This window comes from Spinacia oleracea, chromosome 1 (assembly GCF_020520425.1).
Source record: "Spinacia oleracea cultivar Varoflay chromosome 1, BTI_SOV_V1, whole genome shotgun sequence".
Lineage (NCBI taxonomy): Eukaryota > Viridiplantae > Streptophyta > Magnoliopsida > Caryophyllales > Amaranthaceae > Spinacia > Spinacia oleracea.
The window spans coordinates 36,846,470-36,858,481 of record NC_079487.1 but is presented as its reverse complement, the minus strand read 5'-3'; positions in this window follow the sequence as shown (position 1 = coordinate 36,858,481).

The following is a 12,012-nucleotide window of genomic DNA, read 5'->3' as shown; positions in this document are numbered from 1 at the left end:
ATTTGATGTGGTTCGTGAGCAATGGGCCAAGTTTTTTACCAGCAAGTATTTATTATTGGCTTTAGCGCGCTTGATCAAGTTGGTTTAGTTGTTATAGAATAAATTTTATATTAAAATGTATGTTTATGTTGAAATTGGAACATATATTTAAATGTAATATGTGCACTTAATTTGGTTTTGGGATATATAGTATACAAAACTCCAGTTGTTGTTTTTATATTTGTTATACAGGTTGCGTTGTTCTATTATTGTTTTGACAGGTTTCTATATTTGGTGCAAGGCACTCTAGGTATCCCTAAACAAAATTAGAATTTTCCCGCCAAAAGTGCTTTGTTGCAGCGTACATATATATTGTACGCTGCAACAAGGGAAAAAAATTTCGCAAAAATTCAGACTTGTTGCAGCGTACAAATAAATGTACGCTGCAAAAAGTTGAGTCTTTTGCAGCGTACATATATATGTACGCTGCAACAAGTCCAAATTTTTGCCAATTTTTTGGCACTTGTTGCAGCGTACATCTAAAAGCCCGCTGCAACAAATCACTTTTTGCAGCGAACTTGTACGCTGCAACAAGTTCAGACTTGTTGCAGGCCCCCCAGTTGCAGCATACGATGTACGCTGCAACAGGGGTCTAAAAGCCCGCTGCAATAAGGGTTTTTTCTACTAGTGAATAACGAATACAAGAATGATTTGAATGCTTTTATGGCTTGAGAGTATGAGAGTTTTAGTTCATGTGTCCCTCGCTTGTCTTCGTCTTCGTCCTTTTATAGGAAATTTCCAACGGTCTAGTTGGTTGAGAGAATCCCACAAAGATAGGGATATCTTTGTCGCACGTCTCTTTGGTCTTCAACTAACTCCACATTTCTCGCGCATGCCTTGGACTCGTTCTTGCTGTCATGACGGCGCTGCCCATCGTGGGCTTTAGGTTAGCTTATCTTTATTGGCCTGCCCAGAGATGACGCGTCCCTACGTCTTGCGCGTTGTCGTCTGTCCTTCGTCGTCTATGCCTCGTCATACGACGCCACGTCGGACGTATCTCCCTGGAACTATGCTTACCTGCGACACGACAGAACCTGGTTGACACGACATGATCAAACGTTAGTGCGGTTATGTCGTTAGTCCAAAAAGTGGGATAACACTCTCCATTGGAAGTTGAAGATGGAGATTATGACTTTGACCCATCGTCGGATGACAATCAAGGGGAGGGAAAAGCTCCGCCAGCTCGGGGGCAGCACCAACAACCAAGTAAAGGAAAACGACAAAGTCACTAACACTAATGGAAAATCTCCGCCATCAGAAGGGGAAGGATCATCAACTAATAGCCAATCCTTGGTTGGGCCTTCGAAAAGGAAGCCCCAGCAAGTCCCACAAATCTCTGAAGGTGAGCCATGTAGAGTGGTAAAGAGAAAGAGGCAGGGTGGCACGTGTGAGCTCTTCCGTCCTTCGAAAATTTCAATTAATGCCGAGTAGTATAGTTTGAGTAATTAATTGAATTTTTTTCCAAATTTGTTAATTTAATTCATTAATTAACAAAAACGCCCAAAAACTCGAACTTCGAGGCCTGTTTTTGCAATTCTGTTTATAGTAAATGATCTTAAAATGCCGTTTTCAATCAGATTAGGGTCAAAAAAATTGAATTTCCGACATTTGACGAATTCAGAACATTTTCTACGATACAAAAACAACAAAGCCTTAGTCCCAAAATGATTTGGGGTCGGCTAACATGAATCGTCGTAGGAGATCGTCATTGTCACCAATCAAACAAAAAAGGAGCAAGAAGTAATATGAAAAACAAGGAAGAGAAAGTGGAATTAATGAAAGTAAGATAAGAGAAAAATGTATATATATTATAGAAGAAATATTGTAAGAGATAATAAAAAATAAGTAAGAACATTTTCTACGATTTATCCAATAATCCAGAAACATTCGAAAAATTCACGAAAATTTTAGAAAAAGCTCGACAATATCACAAACATAATAACATGCCAAAAAGTACTTAAATACATGTTGCTCATGATACCACTTTAGGGGAATACAGTTAAAAACATATTAACATAGCGGAATAATCCCCAAAGCCAGGAACCATGTATAAAGTACAGATCAAGCAGACTTACATTTGTAGCGTGTTTTCCCTAGATTCAACAAATCACGAACACGAACAAGAACTCCAGATGTCGTTCCTCTACTTGGTTCACCGACACGTTCAGATCCGTCTTGAGATCGATGGGTTAGAAGTCACTCAAGATATTTTGCTTTTAGGGAAGAACAGTTTGAACGCTGGCTCAAAAGAGTTTTGGGTTTCTCTTTTGATTTAGGTTAAACTGATTACGTAAAGTAAAAGTGTTGGAAAAACATTAGGGGAGGTGTGTTATACCACCAACCAGCCAAAGCACAAAGGCTAAGGCCGGCCAGCTTGCCCGCACAAGCCCGCAAGCACTCGCAGCCACACAGCTATGGGCCTTGGGTCGCGCTGTTGTGCGCTGCTGCTGCTGTTGTTGCTGTTGTCCCCCGCGCGCCCAGCCGCAGGCCATGGGCTTTGCTCCTCGCGATGGCGCGCTGCTGCGCCTGATGGGCCTTGGGCGCTTAGCTCGTCCGGTCGGCAGCTTTGCTTTCTCGTATTCGCGACCAATGCCTTTACGATTATTGTTTATCGTATAGTACTTTGACAAATCACCGTCGTACGATACGATTATTCGTTTCCCCTAACTTACGAATATACGCAATACGATATACGATTCCGATCCAACGTCATATCGTATATTTATGTTTTTCCGAACTAATTCCCAATAAGCTATTAATTGAATTTCCGATTCATTTAATCCGGTGATCTGTTACATGCCAATGGTTTGACCTTATAGATTCAATCAAGAGTAAGCTGTGAGCCGAATATAGATTAGGACTCATTGATCGGAATCATTGCTCCAGCCAGCTGTTCTGATCACTTGATCTCAGTGAATTAATTGTTCGTAATTATTCTGAACCCTTGTATTAGACTAATGCACCTTGGGTGAAGGACATATTTACTTCAACACCATGATGGACTTGTGATTGAAGGAAATAATGCCCTTGGTCCAAGTATGCATTTCATGATAAGTCTAATAAATGCGGTTCAGTATTAATTAACAAGTTAATAATTCAGTGAGATCAAGTGAGCTGAATGCCTAGCTAGAGGTCGCTTCAGTTCAAGTGGAATTAATGATATTAATCCACAGCTTACTCTTGACTGAACCCGTAGGGTCACACAAATAGTACGTAAACGGATCAAGTATTTAATGGTATTTAATGGTATTAAATACTCCATCTATGGATATTTGGAATCGACGGATCTTGGTTTCAGTGGGAGCTGAGATCGTCACAAGCAAGAAATGAATACTCCGGAAACGATGATATTGCCGGAAACGGAAATATGGATCGTATCGGAAATATAAATATTATCCAAGTCGTAGATGTTGCCGGAAACGGAAACATGGTACGTATCGGAAAATATTATCGGAAATGGAAATATTATCGGAATCGGAAATATTGCCGGAAACGGAAATTTTGTCAGAATCGGAAATATTATCGGAATCGGAAAACAATTCCGGGAACGGAAATATTAAATATTTGTTCGAAACGGAAATTAATTCCTGAATCGGAAATGTTAAATATTGTTCGTATCGGAAATGAATTCCGGAATCGGGAATTTAATCGGAAAGCGTATCGTACGAATTAGCATCGGACGAGGCTTGCTAGACGAAGGCCCAACACGAAGCCAGGCCGACGCCCAGCAAAGCCACACGCATCCAACACGCCAAGGACTCGACCAGGCCCAGCGCAAAGCCAGGCCCTGCCAAGCCTTGGCGCGCGACAAGCTCGGCGATGGGCTGCGAGCAAGGGCCTCAGCGGTGTGCGCTCGGCGTGGGCCGCAAGGCCTGCGTGCGGGCGTGCGGTGCTTGTGCGCTGCTCGTGTGCGTGACGAATCCTAATGCTATCGGAATTCGTACATTGATTAAATCCTAATCCTAAAAGATTAAATTTATTATTTAGAGATCTAATAGGATTCTAATTAATAAATTTGTGATATGTATGGAATACTTATCTAGAACTATGGCTTATGTTGGCAATCTCCCTCACTTCAAATTTCAGTCAAAATGCACTGGTTTAAGATTGAACCACCTATGTTTTGCTGATGATGTCTTGTTGTTCTGCAAGGGTGACTTTCAATCAGTTTTCTGTATGATCCAAGGTCTGAACCTCTTTTCAGACACCTCTGGTTTGCTTGCTAGCAAGGAAAAAACAGCAATGTATTGTTCTGGAATGGATGAAGTCGATACACAGAGGTTGACTGCTGCTTCTGGCTTTACTCTTGGCTCTCTTCCTTTCAAGTATTTAGGAGTACCTATCAGCACCAAGAAACTGAATGTAGCTGATTGTGAGCAATTGGTGGAAAAGATCACCACAAGGATAACGGTATGGCAATCTAGACACATATCTTATGCAGGGAGATTGGTCCTTATTAATGTTGTCTTGATGAGCATTCATGTGTACTGGGGACAGATTTTTATCCTCCTAAAAGCTGTTCTTAAACAGATTATTTCCCTCTGCAGAGCTTTTCTCTGGTCAGGAGATCCAGTTAGCTCAAAACATGGCTATGTTAGCTGGGAGAAAATGTGTGAGACCAAGAAAACTGGTGGTCTTGGTATTAGGAACATCTTGCTGTGGAATAAAGCTGCAATAGGAAAGTTGGTTTGGAATATTGCCCAAAAACAGGATTCATTATGGGTTAAATGGATTAATGAGGTTTATGTGAAACAGTCTAACTGGTGGGATTTTGAAGCTCCTAAAACTGCTAGTTGGGGTTTCAAATGTATTTGTAAAGTCAAACAGGAACTTGTTCAACACCTGGGATGTAACACTTGGCCTGTGGGACAACATTACTCCATTTCTCAGGTGTACAAGCAGTTACAAGGACCTGGTGTGGATTTACACTGGTCTAACATTATCTGGGCTAGAACTGTAATACCTAAACACAGGTTTATTCTCTGGTTAGTCATGTTGCACAGGCTCCCCACCTGTGCTAGATTGTGCCACATGGGCATTGCTGTTTCTGATACTTGTGTGATCCGTGAGTCTGCTTCTGAAACTCAAGACCATTTATTTGGATCATGCATTTATGCTAGTAAATGTTTTGCTGCTATCATGCACTGGCTTGGTGTCCCTCACAGACTAGTTGGGATTGAGACTTTATGCAGGTGGATCAGAGGTGTGTTAAAGGCATCTAAATGGAGGAAACAAGTGATTCTAGCTGCAACTGCTGCTACCGTGTACCCGTTATGGCAGGTGAAAAACAAGGGTTTTTGGGAAGCTACAATATGTGGAGTAGATAGAACTGTAAAGAACATAAAGTTCCTTGTAAAAAACAGATGCATACATACCATAGGGAAGAAAGTAAGTTGTATAGATAGAGAATGGTTGGCTTCTCTATAGAGTTTTTTTTTGGGTGTTTGAGTTGTTTCTGTCTCCCCCTTGTTCTTCTTTGAAGAACTACCTCAAGGGGTGCTTGTAACAGTTTTGGTGAGATTGTTAATATAACTTTACCTTTACCAAAAAAAAAATTAATAAATTAGTATTCTAATAGGATTCAAATTCCTTTTCCATAGTCCTATAAATATATGCCTAGGGTCATAATTTTAGATACGAGTTTTTCAACAAGTATTCATACAATAAAACAATGATTTTTGAGCAGAAAAATCTGTCACATTCTTGCCCATAATTAGCCGAAAACTATAGTACCTTAAGGGCGATTCTAGTTGGTCAATCTTAAGGCGGATCCGGACGTGCTGTGGACTATCTACGGAGGGACGACACTTGGAGTCCTAAAGACTTGTTCTTGTTCGGTTCGGGCGCAGGTAGGGAGGGCACGCTACAAAGTGTATGCACCTAAATTATGCTAAATGATTATGTGTAAATAATATGTTTCCTGGCCTTAAGGTTTTCCGCATGATTTATTTTGTCATATGTATCATAACCTAACAGTGGTATCACGAGCCTCTTATTATTTACATAATCTAAATTGCATGACATGGTTAAATTTTACAAATTTGCAAAGAATTAAAAGGGGTGATTAATTTTCGTAATTGTTAATTAATTGCAAATTGCGTTTATTTAATTATATGTACGCAGTTTTTCGGCAGTTTCTTCATTACTCATCCAAATCGAGTGATTTTGGTGTCAATTCCACATGTAAAAGGCATAATAAAATTTTGACACAAATATTTATTTTCGGCCTAACCCAGAATTCCCAAATTCGAAGCCTAACTATGACTTTTCGGAGGTTTTAGTTTTTCGAACGCAAAAGTTTGTAAATTTAAGATGTTAAATTGAATATTTGCAATTCCTGTTGATAAATCTTGAGTTTTTTATTGACCTACAGTATATGTTTAACAAATTTGAATGCCTAGACTTGTTAATTATACAACCTAATTTTTAATTATGATTAATTTGTTGAAATTCGAATAATTTAGAATTGATTTGTTTTTCAAAATTAATTAATAATTTAATTAGGTATCCATGATTAAAATCCACCATAAAAATTGTTAATTTATGTTAAATTTTAAATTTTTATGACCTAGATTTGAATCCATGTTAATCGGAAATTAATTGATTAATAAATTTTCGAATTTTCGCCCTAAAATTATGAAATTAATATGATTTATTAATTTGTCATAGATTTTAAATTAAATTTTTTTAATTTTTTATAAAATTCGCTCATAAACATTGCACGCTACGTGTTACCCTTAAGGGGTGTTGTATAGTGCGGGCACGCGACGACGGGCAAGGGAGCTCGTCGCCCGTGCGGTACGAATGCAGCGAGCAACCAAGGCATGGCGCGCGCACGAGGCAAGGGAGCCTGGGCGTGTGTGTTGTGTGCTATGGGCGAAGGGCGATGGGCGTGGCACATGACAAGGCGCGCGCGCGAGGGCGAGAGCTAGGTCGCCCAGCGATCGCTGCTCTGCGCACCAACGAGCGCTGCCTCGCCACGAGGGCTTGCTTGCGCCTAGCGAGTGAGCACTCCTTCGGTAGCTGTTGCGATGCATGTGGGCGAGCAGGTTGCGCGCAAGCTTGGCTTGACTTGCTGCGTTTGCGCGTGGCTGCTGCTGCGCTGTGCCATGGGCGTGCGATCGGTCGTGCACTCGATGGGGCTTGGGCGCATGTCCAAGTGCTCGTCGTGTTACGATTGAGTCGTTTTGAATTTTAATTTGAATTTTCAGTTCGGAAATAATTTTAATTAATTTTGAAATTAATAATTTAAATTGTTTTCTTGGGATTTGATTTTGAATATTATAATTATTATAAATTTTAATTTATACAAATTATTTTACTAAAATTAAACCTTGAATTAATTTAAATTCATTTAATTCAACTGAAAATAAATTAAATAAATGGATTCGATTATAATTTTATATGAGCTTTAAATTTTAATTAAACTTGTATGTTTCCGGTTAGACTAGAAATACATTTTTATGTTTAAAATTAGTAAAGCATATAAAGTTATTGGTTTAAGTGGGAGCATTTTTTAGTCATAAACTCTTGATTAGGTCTACAATCCTTTAAGGTTAAAACAATTTGATTAAAATTAATAAGGACTGAATAATTGGTAGATTATTGGTGCCCTTGATTAATTGCTGCAAATATTTATGTGATGCATAACAATGTGTTTTACTAACCAGCTATGTGGGCCATTCATGATAATGAATGGGTGAATGGTATATATTGTATATGTACTGTTTTGCAGGTTATTGAAAGTGACTAGTATGGTCCAAATAGGATAGTAAACATGGTCTGCGTACCATTAATTTGAATGTAATTGGTCTAATGCACCAAAGTTTGTTTTTCAATTCAAATATGGTCTGCGTACCATCAAATAGTTGTAATTAGTTTAATTATAGCTTATCCTATTTGAAGAAAATGGCGCCTCCCATGGTGAAATTCAAGACGGAGTTTCCAATCCATTTTCAAGACGGACTTTGAAGTTGAAGCTTCAAGATGAAGTCGGGCCATACTAGATCACATTTATCTTATGCATGCTTTAAGTTATTTATTGCTTTAAATATGTCTTAATTATGCATGAGATTGTGGCTTGATTATGTTGCATGATTAAGGATTTTAGTTCACTTAAAATCTAACCAACATAGTAAGAGCCTTAAGTTCCAAACTTAAAAATTGAGTTAAAAGGTGTCATGCCAAATAACACTTACTTGGATAACCGTTACATCAATCTAGTAATAGTTTTACGCTCAGCGAGGTGTTACTTATTGATCCTAAAGGGGTAAGGTACACAAATAATTGTGAGTACATGTTAGTTTTGGTGAAACTCAACGATATAAGTAAGGAGTCCTTTTATGTCGTGGCAAATTCGATAGGTTTACCTAATAAGTTCTTAGACGTACCTATCAACCAAGAGTAGTTTCTAGACTATTAGCAAAAGGCTTTTGCTTACCAAAAATATTTTAGAATTGAGTCAAAATACATAATGTGCTTAATTCTTCAATGATTTTAGGGTCTTGGAATCATTTTATTCACACCTGCCGGGACAATAAATTTGAATAAAATGTTAATAACTTGTTTAAATTGCATGAATGCTTTAATTTTCAAGTTATTACTCATGATAAATGTTTAGACTTTGCATGCTTCAATGTATGCTTTAATTATTGTTTATAATTAAATATCTTGCACTGCAGTAAACCCTTTTAGAAAGGTAACAGTAAATTTCCTCGATTGGTAGTGAATCCAAGAACGATTCACAGAAATGAGAGAAAATGAGCAATTTAAAATGTACGTTTCTTTTAGCGACTTTTATGGTTGTTTTCGAGTATCAAAGTCGAATGGCGAACCTATTAGTGCTTGTGAATTCAAAATACAATGTAGTTTTGAGATCATAAATCATTGAGTTTAAACGCCCAGCTTTACCAATGGTTAACAACCTAAAATCTTTTTCCATTTAATTCTCGAATGAGTCTAGTCCCTAGACATTCGAATAGATAGATGCTTAGAGAACTTTAGAAGCTTCTGGTAAGATCATCTTGTTGAAACTTAATATTCAACATAAAATGGTAAGAACCTTGTTGGAGTGACATTGGACATGTCTAACAAAGTATAAAAGTCAACACTAGAGAATTCAATTCTTAAAACTATAAGAAAGGGTACAGGAAATAGGAAAACAAGGAACAAATAAAAGGAATTTACGATTCCGTTTCTACCCATAAGTTTATGTTTAAAGAGAAGTGACCTAGCGATTAAACTTCCTTGGTATCATATACCGCTTGAGGTTTTTACTTCGGTAATAACTCAAACAATGGAATCTAGGCTAAACTATTGACCTACAAGTGGGAAATGAAGCATGGCAATGCTACATTAGTTGTAGGGTCATCTAGTTTGTTTTAAGTCCTTTCAAAGGCTGGAACTTAATGGCTATTTTGTTCCACAATCAGCATACCTAAATTTCTGTTTTCAAACACAGAAAGACTCACATTCAGAAGAACAATGTTTCTTTGTTTATTTGAGTGAAATGGTCATTTACATGTTTAGTCAATATGCTTGATTAAAACAAACAACTCTTTAACAATAAAAACTTTACTAGGTACAAATCAACCCCTTGATTTGAGTTCCACTAATCTTTGGCATTGTTTCTTAGACCATATCAACAAGTTAACATTCATAAGCTCTATTTTGATGGACTTTTGAAAGTTGGTTGATTTCTAGATCAATTCAAGACAAGCTAGTCTTACTTGTAGAAAGTAACAAAAGATATGAACTATTGTTAGAACGCCTAGACAATAGAGTTCAAAGCTAAAGAAAGGTTTTATGACTTTATCATTTCAAACAGATTTGAGTTAATATAGGTTTATTTACTCAATGTGATATAAGTTTGAATCTATTTGGCTAGTTCAAAGATTCAGAAGTATAAATCCCACTTGGCAAGAAATCATAAAGATCTAGGTTAGATCATGTTGATGATTACTTAAGTCAAGAATGATCATCAATGATTGTGTGTAGTAAAATTCACAATCTAGCTCCATAAGATATGACATATCTAAGTTGGAATGATCGAAGTCGATTAGTACTTGATTCGATCAATGATGGATCATAAAGACTTTTCCTATAATTTCTAAAACAAAATGCTCAACTACCACCAAACTAAACCAAAATTCGTCAAAGCTATTGAAAAGTAATTTCAGAATATCTTTTCATCATATATCTAAAGAGTTCCTAAACTCAGTGGGAGCTTAGTGTTTCTTATTCAACAAACTAAGGCCCAAGTATAGATATACGTTTCATTGTGATTTATTCAAATGAGACACAAGGGTATTGTTCCTACCACGAATTTTTTGAGAACATAATGTTTGTTTGCTCGAAATAATGTCCTTTTAGAGATTCGTTTCCAAAATGACAAGTGGGAGAAAATGGACCTCGAAAGTCTTCGAGGCGAACAACAAACATAAATGGACATTCTGGAGGCTTTTCGAAGTTCTTTAGAAAATCCGAACACTTATTCTTTAAGGACTTTAGAAGTGGCTTTAAAGAATAGACATCTCTTAGAAGACTTTACAAGTGCTTCAAGGAGAACAGAATATTCAAAGGACTTTCAAGTGGCTATTGATATTCTATTGTTTGATGTTCTATACCCAAGTAGGCATAGAGTTCAAGTCACTGAAACTATGAGATTCTTCTATTAGATAGTGAAGAAACATGGAGTTTAGGTCACTGAAGCTATGCGATTCTTCTATTAGATAGTGAAGAAACGTACAACTTGCAGTCAAACTATTATCATGTAGATTAATGAGTTTGTGACCTGTAAGAAAGCTATGACGAAACCCAGATTCCCTAAAATGGTTAGAGGCCATATATAGACTCAAATATTTTAAATGGTTAGAGGCCATAAAACATACTCAATGTTTTGATGACAAAATTGAAATTTTGTTGATTTGCAAGAATAGTTTCACACCTATTGGTTGCAAGTTTGTTTTAAGAATAAAAACCATCAAACATGAAATTGTGTTCACACACAAAGCTAGATTAGTTGCTAAAGGTTACAAGCAAATTCTGTAGGTTATGATACATATGAATAAACATAAATCATGCGGAAAAACCATAATGCCAGGAAACATATTATTTACACATAATCATATAGTATAATTTAGATGCATACACTTTGTAGCGTGCCCTCCCTAACTGCGCCCGTACCGAACAAGAATAAGTCTTTAGGACTCCAAGTGTCGTCCCTCTGTAGATAGTCCACAGCACGTCCGGATCCGCCTTAAGATTGACCAACTAGAATCGCCCTTAAGGTACTATAATTTTCGGCAATTATGGGCAAGAATGTGACTGGATTTTTGCCCTCAAAAATCACTTTGAATACTTCAATTGTGTCCATAAATTATGACCCTAGACACTTATTTATAGAGATATGGAAAAGGAATTATAATCCTACTAGGATGTGGATTTATTAATTAGAATCCTATTTGAACTCTAAATAATAAATTTAATCTATTAGGATTAGGATTAAATCAATACACGAATTCCGATAGGATTAGGATTCGTTACGAATACGAGCGTCGTATGGCCACGAGCATTGCACCACCCGCGCAGGCCTTGCGGCCCACACAAGCAATCGCTGCCCGCAGCCCAACAGCACGCTTAGCGTGCGCGCGCCAAAGGCCTTGCTGGGCCTGGCCTTGCGCTGGGCCTGGCGAGTTTGTGGAAGCTCCGTGTTTGGGCGCTCGGCTTGCTGGGCGCGGGCCTGGCTTCGTGCTGGGCCTTCGTCTAGCAAGCCTCGTCCGATGCTAATTCGTACGATGCGCTTCCGATTAAATTCCCGGTTCCGGAATTCATTTCCGATACGAACAATATTTAATATTTCCGATTCCGGAATTAATTTCCGTTTCGAACAAATATTTAATATTTCCGTTTCCGAAATTATTTTCCGATTCCGATAATATTTCCGATTCTGACAATATTTCCGTTTCCGGCAAT